Here is a 13,448-nt window from a genome sequence, read left to right as displayed (position 1 = left end):
GGCTGCTGTCAAGCCGGGAACGCACAGACATACTTTAATTCGGGCACTTCACATATTCCTCCCAAGATCGACCTTTTGTAATTAATGCGCTAAGCGTGCAATGTTTTTTTTTTTTTTTTCCTTTTCTTTTCTTCGGGTGTTATTTGAATTTTGACTCTTCTTGTTCTCTTGTTCTGTGCCGCGTTCGCGGGGACGGGTTTTCGCCCGCGTTTGCGCTCGCGTTTTATTTCTGTTTGTGCCAGTTTCGAGCCGCCCGCGCGCCCCCCGTTTTCCGAACGCAGAAACAATACGGCGTGTGTTTGCGAGGCGCCGAGTCGCCTCTCTATTGTTGCAGTTGTGTAAGTGGCAGAAAGCGGCTTTGAGAAGGACTGCGAAAGCGTCGCGTGCAAACGGACGAAGGGGTGTGGAGGCGACGTTAGCGAAAAGTTGGACTTTTGTTTACGGAACGATACCCCTTGAACAATTGCCACGGCCCCATGCGTGCAGTTCTGTTAATTGTCTCCTCTGCATTGACATGCAGATTTTGGGTTATGAGGCGACAGTCGTGGGCCAGTGCGGTGTTTTGTTAGGGAAAGAGGGCGCGATATGGAAGTCTTCGTGCCCAATGCAGGACGACCGGGCTGAGCCACGTTGATGCCCTCTCCGGAGAGGGCATGGGCTCATGTACCGTGTGTGGGTCTGCCAGTGATGCCAGTGATGCCAACTGTACTGCGGCACCAGCTGTCATGAGGCACCATTCAGAGCCCAAATGGACAGAACACCATCTCTCTCTCCGCCTTCAAATGGGTTTCACCTGCTTCATCCACTCCATGTGTCGTTCCTCTTTGCAAGAGCTGAACACAAAACTGTCCACTTCCCTCTCTTCTCTAGGCGAACAAACCTTGCGTCATCTTTCCTTCTCCTTCTCCCAGTTTACCGTTTGGACCTCTCGGCTAGCCCTTCCTTACCTCCTCTCCCCGTTTCTCCCTCTCCCTCCTTCCCTCCCTCCCTCCCTCCCCGTCTGTGTCTCGCCCCGCAGTGCTGTGAGCGGCGTGGAGCGGTGATTAGAATGCAGGTCGGGAGTGAGGGATGTGAGGGAGGTTTGGGGGGGGGGGGTGGGGGGGGGGGCGGGAGCGCGGGGCTCCGGCGGCTGTGTGGCTGTGCGGGGCAGCCGCTCCTCCCTGGGTTGGCTGGAACGAGGGGCGCCCGGTCCTTTGTCGCCACGGCGCCCCCCCCACCTCCACCCCCCACCCCCCTCCTTATGCACAGTCTGGCGAGGAATCAGCGTGAAAAATGGAATGAATCGGGCTCTATTAGAGGCTATTATTCCCGCGTGTGTAGCTTGATGAGGGGTCAGAGCGGAATTCTGGGAGGAGAGCAGCAGATCTCTGCACCTCATGCCCTCGTTTTCTCTCCAAACGCAATTCACATTCGTTCCTGTGTGCTGTGCGAAAAGTCTGAAAAAGCTTAAAATGTCAAATTAACCCTTCTGTAGTGTCTCCATGTACGGACTTCATATATACTCATTCATACATTTATTAATTTTAAATGTGGATCATTTTTGGATTGTTACTTTTTAAAGTGAATCCTCTCATTATCACTGTAATCCAGTTTTATTTGATTTATAGCTCTTATGGCCAGTTTTTAATCAGGCTACAAAGCTAGCATTTCAGTGGGATTTATTCACATATTGTTTAATTTAAGTACTTGTGAGTGTAGAAATGTGAGAATGAAAATCAGACTTTCTGCTGATGATATTATTCATAATGAAATGTGTGAATAACACAAGAACATGCAGTTTGATTCATACGCTATAATATAAATAGAATTGTGTTCTAGGTGTTGTATCCATCATATTTGTTTAGGGCAACACTTTCCAAATCAACACATTACCTTTGCAATTCAGTGAAACTGTTCAGTGGTTCTGTTGACCTTTAGAGAAACCGAATGAGGCTGATATTTCATATTATTTAATTATCTAATATGGTAATGCAATCTGCTTAACATTCCCACCGCATCGCAGCCAGTTCTTTAAACATATGCTTCCCTATGGCAAAGCCAAAGAGAAGGTTTTAATCAAAAACACGATACTGTATTACTGAGCTGTGCAGGTGCTGCACTGAAAAGGCCACACTGTAGCTGCTGCAGGCAAACTGCCTGCATCCAATTAACCAAGGGAGCTGCTGTTGCGTGAAGAGGCAGGGCAGTACTCTGCTGATGACTGAAGCTCTCCTCCCTGGGTGGCGCTATGGGAGTTACGTGTAGCACTGTGGGCCTCTGGCCACCGCTGCCATGGTTAGGATCCCATTCGCTGCATGAGAAAGACTGATTTAGCTGGGCACGTTATGGAGAGCCCAAACCATACAATAGGTATGAACCGCCTTAACATTAAAGGGGAATTTTACTTTATAACACCTCCGGGGCAATTTTCACACCTACCCGGGCTTTTGTGTGCACCCTAGACAGTTTTTAGGTTGCTTGCTTCAATATTTAGATATTTAGATATTTTGATATACCCATGTAAGCAAACCCCCCCCCAATCCAATAGAAGCCCATTGAACATCAAACTCCACGTTAGACTCATTGTAAATACACGTCCCTGCTTCTCATGGCTGATATTGTCCTTCTAACGAATGTCACCCTTCATTTTTCGATTAGTTATGTCATTATGTTAATATTTTACGCTGTTTTGTTGCTTTCCTTTACAAATGCAGGAAGTAGACCCAGGCAGTTTAGTGTCGAACTCGAGGATGCATATCATTGCACACAAAAGCCCGGGTAGGTGTGGAAAATGACCCCAGAAGTGTTATAAAGTGAAATTCCCCTTTAACATCATGCATAACACTAACATATGTTGTGTATATCCATAGAACAAACAGGGACCCTCTAAGTGTCCAGACGTTATTTTAATAGATTAAAATTGAATAATCTTTTTGTTTATATTTAAATGTAAAATAATCATTTTTTAAAATAATTATGACAATCATAGATGTCCTAATGATTGCAGAAATTGCATTCAGTGTAAAAGCTTGTTTCATGTTTGTTTTTGAGCTACACCTGAGATTTCTGCCTTTAGAGGATGAATGGAAATGGGGTTTTGGGCTCACGCCCTGCTCTAATCAACAGATCCAGCACAGTGTATGCCTATGGAGAAGGCTACTAATGCAGAGGTGTCAAAAACTACAAAATATAATGAAAATGACTCAGTTTTCTTGAAGGTGAGCATGATGTATTGAATTTCTTTTGTAATTAGTAATTTATTAGTCTTTTAAAAAACATATAATTCAGTATCATACCAAACTCTGAGATGTTGAGGTCTATGCCCAGCAGCATGAAACGTGAGCTATTAATAGCTTTAAAAAGAACAGGCTTCACGAAATAAATTCTGGAACTACAGTCAGAAGTAATTAAGTATTAGCTTTAAAAGAAGCTGCAGAGCATTAACAGCTGAAAAGGTGATAATAAGATAATTACATGGCACTAAAAGGGTTTACTGGGAAACACAGCTAGTGAGTTTAAAAGGGAGGTGGGTAGAAATTAAGCAAGGGGTGTATCCAGATTGCATGTTCTGAAGGAAAGATTTGTTTGGCAAGGAAAAATATGTCAATAGGAACCATTTTATGGACATGCTACCAATGAGTTAGATTCTTTTTTGTCAGCACAGGTGCCTGTGCTCCATGGTTGACACAACATTAAATTTTCCCCCATCAGTTCTTAGTTGCAGACCTTTAGGGAGTGTTGCATTACACCAGAAGGCATTTCAGATGGAGGAGCCATTTTATGGGTCTGAAAAGTGCAGCTATTAGCTATATTGTTCAGGTTATGTCTACCATACAGACAAGGAGTTAAGTGATTTGAAAGACTAATGCAGTTTAATGCAGACTAATGCAGTGAACATAATGGTTAATTTGTGACTTCATGTTGCAAAAGGATATGGTGAGATGCATTGACTATGTGAAAAATTAATTGTTCTTGCATGTCACCGTTGCAAAATGTGTGCACACTACATTGTGTGTAAAATGTATGATGGGCTTATGTCATGTAAATATGTCACTCACGCGGAAACATGCTCAGTGTCACAATGCGATGCAATAGAAATTATGAAATGATTTGTCCTGAAGATTATGTTGCATTCCATTTCCATGTGAAGAATAAAGGAGAGACTATCTCACCAGCATCAGCCTATAAGAGAGGAACTCCTGGGTTTGAAGTAATGGCCTTTTTCATGGGGTTGTGAAATGAACCTTTTTGTAAGGGAGCAGCTAGGGGGCTGATTTAATCCCTGGATTTGAATGAAAATTGGCCTTCATCCCTGTGTGTCTCCCTGCTGTTCCCAATTGCTGGAATGTCACACGGGCAGGTGTAATGGTGTCCCAGCCCCCCTCCCCTCTCTCTCTCTTTCTCACTCACTCTCACTCTCTCTCTCAGGAGTGTGCCCAACTCAGTGTGAATCCGTACTCATTCGCATGCACCAGAACAAAGCCGCACTGATTATCAGCTAGAATTAGAAGCCAATTTGTCAAGCTGTATTACCAAATAGCCAGTCCCTAATGAGACAGCCAATCACTGGCACCGTTGACTTAAGCCGAGGCCATAGGTCCTGTGGTCTGCTCACATGCCAGCTTGCCGTGCATGTGTGCGTGCATGCATGTGTGTGTGTTTGTGTGAGTGTGTCTCTGCGTGCGCGTGTGTGTGCTTGCATGTGCCTTTATGTTGGGCAGAAGGTGCTGGATTTGACTATTTGAGAATTTCTTCCCTCTGTTATCATTTGTTTTCTTCTTTAGCCTTTGCAATAGTCCTGCTTTCCTGCCTGACGATTTCCCTATCAGAGATTTCCAGACACGAAATCGCTCAGAGGTAAATAGTGTGTACCTTATGCGTACATGAGGGAGTTCTGCCATGTGCAAGAGGAAGTAGACAGGAAGGACTGGAGCGTCTCTGGTGTGTGTGCGCATGTGCGTGAGAGTGTGTTGGTTTCTATATATATACGTTTCTCTCCTGACAGCTGTGGAATACTGCCAGCTGCCTTGGCATCGCCCTCGCTCTGTGCGCTGGAGAGCCTCTCGTCATGGTGTATGTGTTGTGTTCTGTGTGCATGAAAACATGTTGGGCTGAGTGAGATGCACTCATATTGTCACTTGGCCTTTTTCTGCCACATCCGGGGATTCAAGCGGAAGAGAGAAAGCTGTCGGGAGTAATTGGTGAAAGAATGTTATTTGTGGAGGCAGAGCGGCCATTTCCCCTGGCGGGGTGACTGCAGGTGTGTGAGATGAGATGGCAGACTTTAAGGGCACTGCAGGGAGATAATGGCAAATTACATCTGTAGCCAAACCACGATCAAGATGGGAGTATATTTGTGTTTTGTGTGTGTGTGTGTGAGAGAGAGAGCATGCACAGGTGCATGCATGAGTTGTCTGTACCTGAGCCAACCTTACTTTTCAGTTACAATTCTGTCAGACTCTATGTTTTAAATACTATTTCAGTGTTATATGAGTGGTTATTTTACATAGAGAACAAACCTTACAAAGGAGTAATAAATCAATGTATAACACAGTTTGTAAATAAGTAAATAATACATATGCTAATCCAGGTTTTTAAAAAATTGGTTTGTTTAATTCTGTTTGCTTCTCCATTAATATGTTGTCACTTGCTAACACCGAATGAATATTTCCTGTGAGAACCACTGTGAATGACATGAATTCTAATTGATAAATGGAAGCAGTGTGTGTAGTAGTGCTACCATCTGCAGAACAGTAATATGTTTGCAAATGACTGAGATTACATGCAGAAATGAACTAATCAATATTTTTATTCATTTATTTGAGAAAAGATAATGATAATAATGATTTGGAAAGGATTCTGTGTAAACTTTATTTCAAGTGATTATTTGGTAGAAATTTGCTAACAGGTTGAGTCAGATAGTTGTACACTTGTGGTTATATACTGCACATGTACAATATATTGCCTAGAATTATAGTTTACTTAAAATGTAATTCAAACCACCGCTGCTTATTTGAGGGGTGGGGGGGTGGGGGGGTTCCAATCCATCTAAACCTCCCACTCCCCCACCCCCCACGGATAATTAGGACAATGTTCTGTGAAATATTTAGGTTTTATATGTCAGTCAAGCACACGCACACACACACACGTACACACACACACAAACACACAATACAGTTCAAGTGTAAATATACAGTAAGTAAGAACATTTTTGAAAGCTGCTGTAGCTATTTATTGTACTGTTAAGACAGTGGACAGAGAAACCCAAACTATTGTGTCATTATTAGCAAAGCATGTAACTAAAACAAAATACTACAAAATACCACCCCCCGTGTGTCTGCGGCAAGCTTACCACGACAGCTTTGGGAAATGATATTGGAAAAATTTGTTACCAGGTCATCAGAAGAATGGAAGTAAAATACTAAATTATACCCATCTCGCAAAATAGCTCCAGATAGTGAAGTATCTTTCCTATATTACGCATATGAAATCCTGCCCTTCTTCCATCTGCCATTGAGGCCTGATGCCACCCACTGTGGTTTTGATTGAGTGCAGTCATTAGCATGTCAGCAGTGGCAATAAATAAAGCAAGAAATAACTGAAAATTAAATGTATAGATGAATGGCAAGGTTATAAATATGAATATGAACGTTGCCTTAATTCATATAACTTTTTATTGATGATTATTTTGTTTGTTTACCTATTATTGTATTGCGAGTTTTGGTGGGTTTGTTCCTCCCTGTTTACATGAAAACGGATTTCAAAAGCAGTAGGGTGTGCATGGTGAATCCAGTCCCTAAACAGTATTTTAGGTGTTAATCTTTTCCATTAATTAAAAACATATTTAAGACTTACTAAAACTTAAGTGGATAATGGGCCAGATTCTGCCCCAGAAACATGTGGTATGCACCAAACAGGCGCACAGGGCTGGAAATGCAGTATGTGTCATTATACAGTGCGCTTCTCTCCTTAATGCATATAGCCTACATTTAAGGAAGGATCATGCAAATAACAGGCAGAGATATTATAAGTGTGGCTGATTATGTGTTCTGTTGAATTTACTAAAGTTTGCACAATTACTGAAATAGTAACAAGCCCACACGCGTTTGTGTGTGCACACATTTCACATACCTATGATACTTGATTTATGGACTTATATACACACATGAGACTTATGTGCATGTGTGTCTGTGTTTACAGTATATTGACCAAATAGCTTTTCTTCTCAACTGACAGAAATATGAACATTTATGCTGAAATATTAAGGCGGGTCATTTTCCATAGCTCAACAAATGCATGCTGATGGTTGTTCCACTCCATTTATTTTCCAGACTTGATGATTTTTCATTTTCGCAGAAAAAAGTTCCGACACTTTATCATGTCCCTGCGTGGCAGGCTGTTAGGGGAGAATGTCAAAGCAGGCGTGAGATGTTAATTGCACATGATGAAATATGTCAGCCTTTTTTTGTTGTTGTGTTTATTTGCAGAGGCCTCTTTGTGCCCCTTTTTTTCCACCAGTCAGAATTTTGGTGCCTTTCTCCTTTGAAATGTTCTTCCCGTGCAATCAAGCCTGCTATTTTCTCCTTTGTGTGAACGGACTTGTACACGCAGGTTTTTTTCATTTGCAAGCAGAGAATTACAGTAGATGTTTGGTTTGATTGGACATTTCTGATCAGACAGCAATACAAAGAAAGAAAGGCTCAGTTGTCATCCATCATGCAGTGAATATTTATTTAGCTTCTTTTCATAGGATTGATTACATAATGTATCTGTTGTTTTTTTTGTTAAAATAACAGCTTCATCTTGTGTGCTCCTAAGCTGTAGAAATGAAAATTTAATAACACTCTGCCCTATATCAGTCATTTGACAAGCAATGAATCCCTGAAATCTGTTGTCTTTGGCAAGTTTAAAGTTGGCGTGGAAAATGAGCTTTGGGAAATATTGTCAAGCAGCACTTCTGTGACTCCTTGCTGATGATTAAATGTATTGGTATTTCTTAATACTACAGTGCCTGTACTGTGTGAAGGTGCCTCTTATTGACTAAGAGGGTGGAGTGTTTATGCTCTGCTTCATCCACTGTGATTTCTACTAGCAGCGACTGCCAGGATTTCCACAATGCTCATAACAGCATTAACCTTGGTAGTCCTTGGCCAGAGATGCATTTTTGTCCGGATGTAACTAAGAGGAAACAGCAGCACTAATCATATCACCATTGTCAGTACAACAGTTCTGACATGAGGTACTGCTATACTTGCAGGAACAGCCTGCTCTTTAAAAAATATTCCTGCATATTTGCGTAGCAGTTTTTGCGTCAGGGCGACGAATAACATTCACATTGGAGCTGATGAATCTGACTCTGTCCTCCTGCCCGGCATATAAACATTGCACACGAGCCTTTGAGCGGCTGCCTTCCTCAGACCTATGTTTTCATTGCGCGGCATAAAGGCAGTGCTGCTCTTTTGTTCCTCTCTGAACACGAGCTGATTGCAGCTTGGCGTGACTCCAGGTTGAGGCTCGCAGCACAGAGAGCCCTTTCATCCACACCTCCTCCATCCCGGCCAGTCTCTCCACTTTCCCCGGCTAAACGCCGTCATTAATTCTGCATAATGATTCATGAGTTTCATCGCCAGATGCAAATTGATCGCATTAGTAAATAACAGTAGAAAGCAAGTGCATCCCCCCCTAGACTGTACTCGTATATTTTCATTTATTTAACAGTAATTCTGACGGGTGTTTATTTTTGAAAGACCGAGGCTGGCTGAATGGGGTTTGCTTTGGATGCCAGATAGAGCTCGCAGTGTGGCCTTTCTTCCTGGACTCAGAGCCAGGAGGAGCTGCTGGTGCCCAAACCTGAACCGGCAGCCTGTTCACAGAAGCCCGGATAGTTCAGTGTGGTTTCCTGGACAGAAGGGAATGTGCCACACACAGACGTTAATTATTTTGGTGGCGATGGAAGGTTTGAGCTACGCACAAAGGCAGGAACAGAAAGGCCCTTGGCATTGTGCTGCTGGCCAGGCAGTAGAGAAAATTGGCCTCTTGTTCTCAGAAAGGGGATTTTTGAGGCGATCTTGGAGTGCACTCATTTCTTAGCAACACTGACCTCACCAGCCAGCTCTCATTCTCTTAACTGTCCTTTCCTTTATATCTCCCAGGACACTCATCCCCATACACACCTTCAGGGTATTCAATACAGTGCAGAGGGCCGCACAGGGGAATGTTATTCTCAGTGGAACAAATAAACTGTTGTCTGTATGTTCAGTATTACGTTGTGTTATTCTTCACAGACCTGATAATTATTCTGCATAGTGCTCTTTGTTTTACGTTATCTTATGTGCAGGTGTGGGTGTGAATAGGACAGTTACAGTGCTACAGTTGCAGCCATTTTTGAAATTCTGTTTTTTTTTTTTTGTTGATAAATTACATCTGTGATACATTATTTTATGCGTGCTTGTCCTTCCAGCTCAGAAAAACTTTATCGCTGAAAATGCCTATAAAACAAGCCTAGTGATGGCCTAAATAAACCTCACAGGAATGTGGGAATGAAGGATGTTCTCCAAGCTTGAAACTGTAGCCTGGGCAGCCTCAGTGGGACAGTGTGTGGTGTGCGTGGGACAGAATGAGGTGCTTAGCTGGCCTTCGTCTTGCAGTCTCTTCCTGCAGCGTGCTGAAAGCTCTCATTAATGCGGCTCTGAGCTGAGAGCCGGAATGGCACCGCAGTGGGACTGTGATTTATCTCACTGTCTGTCCCTGTCGCACACGTGTGTTAGTGTGCATGCATGCACGCGTGCTGTTTTCATGCATAACATGAAGCTAAATCAAGAGGGAACTGTGTGCATCGTGCGCTTAGGGTATTATTGTGCCGAACAAAAGGCGGGATGTTGCCCTCTTGCACAAATACAGACTCATATTCAAGGTTGATGTTCTGCGGTTTCTAACTTGCTAGCACCGTCAGTAATGGCAGGACGCATTCAGCAAGCATGGATCCAAGCCACAGCCCTGAAAATCTGTGAGTGAAAAAGTCTACTGGTGCAAATCTGCGAGCGTCCGAACAGGCCATTATTTGCGCAGCGTAAAACGGTGCTGATGATATGTGGGTACGGCTGCTAAAGGTAAAGAGGGACGAGAGGTCATGTGTACCCAGACGTGAGGCGTGAGGGCCGGGTGGGGGAGGAGTCCAGAAAGGCCTGGGTCAGCTGCAACATAGAGCTGCTGTAAAGGGTCAATAAAGACAGACAGCGAGGCGGGGGAAGCTTTTAATTATATTCATTATGCAGCGATGCATCATCCCGAGGATTCGCATGACAGCCGCTGCCCCATTGTTTGGTTCAATATGGCATTCATTAAGGAAAGCAAAAGATGGAAGTGGGGACAATAAAGCCGTGGCTTTCAGCTCATTAATCTTGCGGTATCGTAGTATGATAACTGACATGGTATGAAAGTGCTGATTACTGGAAACACGTGTTTCTATGTCTTTGCTCAAACCTTTATTGACAACCACCTGACCCTCTGTTTTGCTATCCGTTGGTTTAATTATTTTATCCACTCCTGTTTTATTCAGTACAAAGCCCAGCAAGTGTTACTAGACTGCAGACAAAAAAAACGAATTAACTTTATGCGTTTGTCGGTGATGAAAATAACTACTCATTTTGAATGCAATCATTGCTTTCACAGCCAGGCTTTAAAAAGGCATACAGATGACATTCTTGGCAATTTTATGTAAGAACTGACACCGAAGCTGCGAAATACGCGAGTGTTGGTTTATTTAAGCAAGCCAGGGAGCGCTCTGATGGGAATATCACTTTACATGGAGTGTCAGGTACTTTCCTAAGAAACTCCATATTCTGCTTCTGTCATCACATCATAACCCAGATCTCTCACACACCTGCACACCCGAAAGATGTGTCAGGGAGTGTGTACAGGACCTCGAAAATTCATTCAAGGATGTGAACTTGCAACTTTTGAAGTGATGCTCGGAGCATATGTAGCTGAATTACAGTGCATTCTGAATTATAAATGACACCTTTTTGCCGCTCATTTGCAAAGCTGAATATTTTCATCGGAAGGTTGTAGTGCAGGTGCCTTGCTCCAAAGCGCAAAAGTGGCATTCCACCTGTGATACAGACATATTCACTCCTGAGTTCAGTGCGTTGACCTTTACAGTGTGCCCCCGTCCCTCTGAGTTGCACAGCCATTTTGTGGGCGAGTGCTGCAGCTGGGATTTCTGGGATCTTGATTATTACTGCCAGCCTAATAAAATATCACTGGGAGATAAATATGTTGGAGGGAGCCCGAATGGCACGGGTAATTGAGTTCACGCAGGTTATGGATAGTCTAAGCAGAATTGGTAAGGGTTCGGATGCTGGGGTGAGGGCTCTGGGCTTGCAGTCTGTCTTCAGGGACCTGCTGGAGCAGAGCTGCTGGTAAGCATTTTTCACAAGGTTGGATTGCTGTAATGTACTGTCAAGGTTGTAAGTTAAAATTCATCACAGCACCAGCCAACATGAAAAAGGCTACAGCCTCAGACACTGAGGGAAGTGCTGAGCCTACATATTTATCCTCCACACTTTCTATGAATGCCTAAATGTCTGAATGTTTCCACCTATTGTGAGGAGGAAGTGGCTTGGCTAGGTTTATTCCTTGTCCAATTTAGTTGTGTACTAATAGTATTTAGTTTGCTCCTCATCTTTTGCAAATAGTGTTTTGTGTAAAAGTATAGTCTCTCTGCTTCTATGATATCACCTCTATTCCAGTTGTATATTCAGCCGTAGTATGTAAAATGAAATAGATAAGAAATAATATAAATGTATGCGATAACTCCATATTAACATAACAAAAGGAATGATTCTGTCTTCATTTCATCATAAATTTGTAGATTGTTCAGGGATTCTTGTTTAATATTTTTGGTGTGTGCCATTGAGTGTGTGTGTGTGCATGCGTATGTGTGATCGTGCAAGCGTGTGTGTGTGCATGCCACCATGTGTGTTTGTGTGTATCTTCCAGCATACATACTTGCCAGTGTGTGTGACAGTGTGTGTGGTATGTATGACCATAATAGCAGTCTGGATTTAGAGCACGTACGACATGTTCAATATTAGATTTGACTGGACACAGGTCAAGGATGGAGGGAGATTAAATTAGAAGGAGGGGGCGGAATCCCGGGCTGGCGTTATGGGGGTGGGCTTGGGCGGGGGCTGGGGGGGCCGCGCCTGCAGCTGTGCACGCTTAATGTAACCCAGTTACCATAATGAAATGAACTCAAGTAACCAGCACTTCATAAAGCCCAGAGCCGAGCGTCTGGTGCTGAGGCGGAGCTGCAGTCTGTGGAGGAGCAGCGGCTTCATGTTAAACGGCTGCGATGGCGCAGAATAATTCCCCCCTTTTTCCTGCGGTTTAACCTCTGCTGCGTCTGGGTTCTGATCACACCGTGCAGACAGACCCCTGCAACGCCGCAGGAGAAAGGGGAAGAGGAGCCCAGAAAGTCTGGGAATGGACAGAGACAGATGGTCGCTTCAGTGTGATGAAATGTCATGCCCCCCCCCCCCCACCTCTCTCTCTCGCTGCTTTTCTTTCACCCTCTCTTGTTTTGGCTGTGAATTGAGGGACCGCCTGGGAAAGGTGGAGGAGGTTGCCGCTGAGCCGTGTGATCCTGGCGTAGTACCTGCTAATTACGGCCCTGATCCGCGTGTCCTGCCCCCGCCGCTCCGGCGGCCCCACCCTCCCCCCGCCCCCCGCCCCACACCCCCCGTCCTCCTGCACGGGGGGGGAACAATCGGTTCATTTATTCGCCAGTGCCACTCAGTCCAAAGTGACATCCAGGTCAGTGACCCGGCGTGCACCCAGGCAATTAACAGACCGGCTCTGTTGCGTTAAGGTGCGATGGCGTTGTGAAAGCAGGGGACCGTTGTAGCGCTGACCCCCTTTTTTTAATCGCCGGTATTATTTTGATTACTCATCACGGGGGTGATTCCAGACGGTGTGTTTATATCGTCCATGGGACAGTATTGCTTTCATTGCTTTCAGTGAGAGAGGTACATCCCATGGTGCCGTGCAGACACTGATCCCACGTTTGCCAGTATTACCCGCGTGCGTTACGTTATTCGAACTGGCGCCTGACGGAGGCTGCGGGAAACGGCGTGGCGGTTAATTACGAGGTCGTCCGAATCGCGGCGGAGCCGGAGAACGATGCGGCGCAGAGCGCCAGACCGGCCGTACCACTCCGGGCAGGCTGCGAGACGCTGGCTGCAGCAGACTGTAATTACACAGGACTGACACTCGGTGAGCTATTTATGATAATGAAGTGGTGCATCAAATCAAATTAACCTTACTTATTTAACACAGAATGCACTAAGGAGGGGCTGATTGCCGTATCGCCGCAGCTCGAAACTGCAAAATTATTATTGTGGTTGCTAATACACCGCGCGGCTCTTGATGAGCGGGGAAAAGAATAGCAATAAGGAGGAGGCGAGGAG

The 13,448-nt window shown here is 44.4% G+C and overlaps 1 protein-coding gene across 10 annotated transcripts in view; it reads left to right on the top strand.

The window, feature by feature from the left end:
• The window catches only part of LOC118220891 (trinucleotide repeat-containing gene 6A protein-like), a 100,377-nt gene that overhangs the window by 19,313 nt on the left and 67,616 nt on the right, over positions 1–13,448 (top strand). The window contains exon 1 of one of the 10 annotated variants that reach the window (XM_035405318.1): positions 13,124–13,254. The exons of the other annotated variants lie outside the window; for them this stretch is intronic. The gene's annotated coding sequence lies outside the window, so the exon portion shown is untranslated. Of the gene's footprint in view, positions 1–13,123; positions 13,255–13,448 lie in introns of those variants that run through there. 10 annotated transcript variants of the gene reach the window in all.

Source organism: Anguilla anguilla, chromosome 2, assembly GCF_013347855.1.
Source record: "Anguilla anguilla isolate fAngAng1 chromosome 2, fAngAng1.pri, whole genome shotgun sequence".
NCBI classification, from domain to species: Eukaryota; Metazoa; Chordata; class Actinopteri; order Anguilliformes; family Anguillidae; genus Anguilla; species Anguilla anguilla.
The sequence above is the reverse complement of the archived record's forward strand: the minus strand, read 5'-3'. Positions and strand labels throughout refer to the sequence as shown.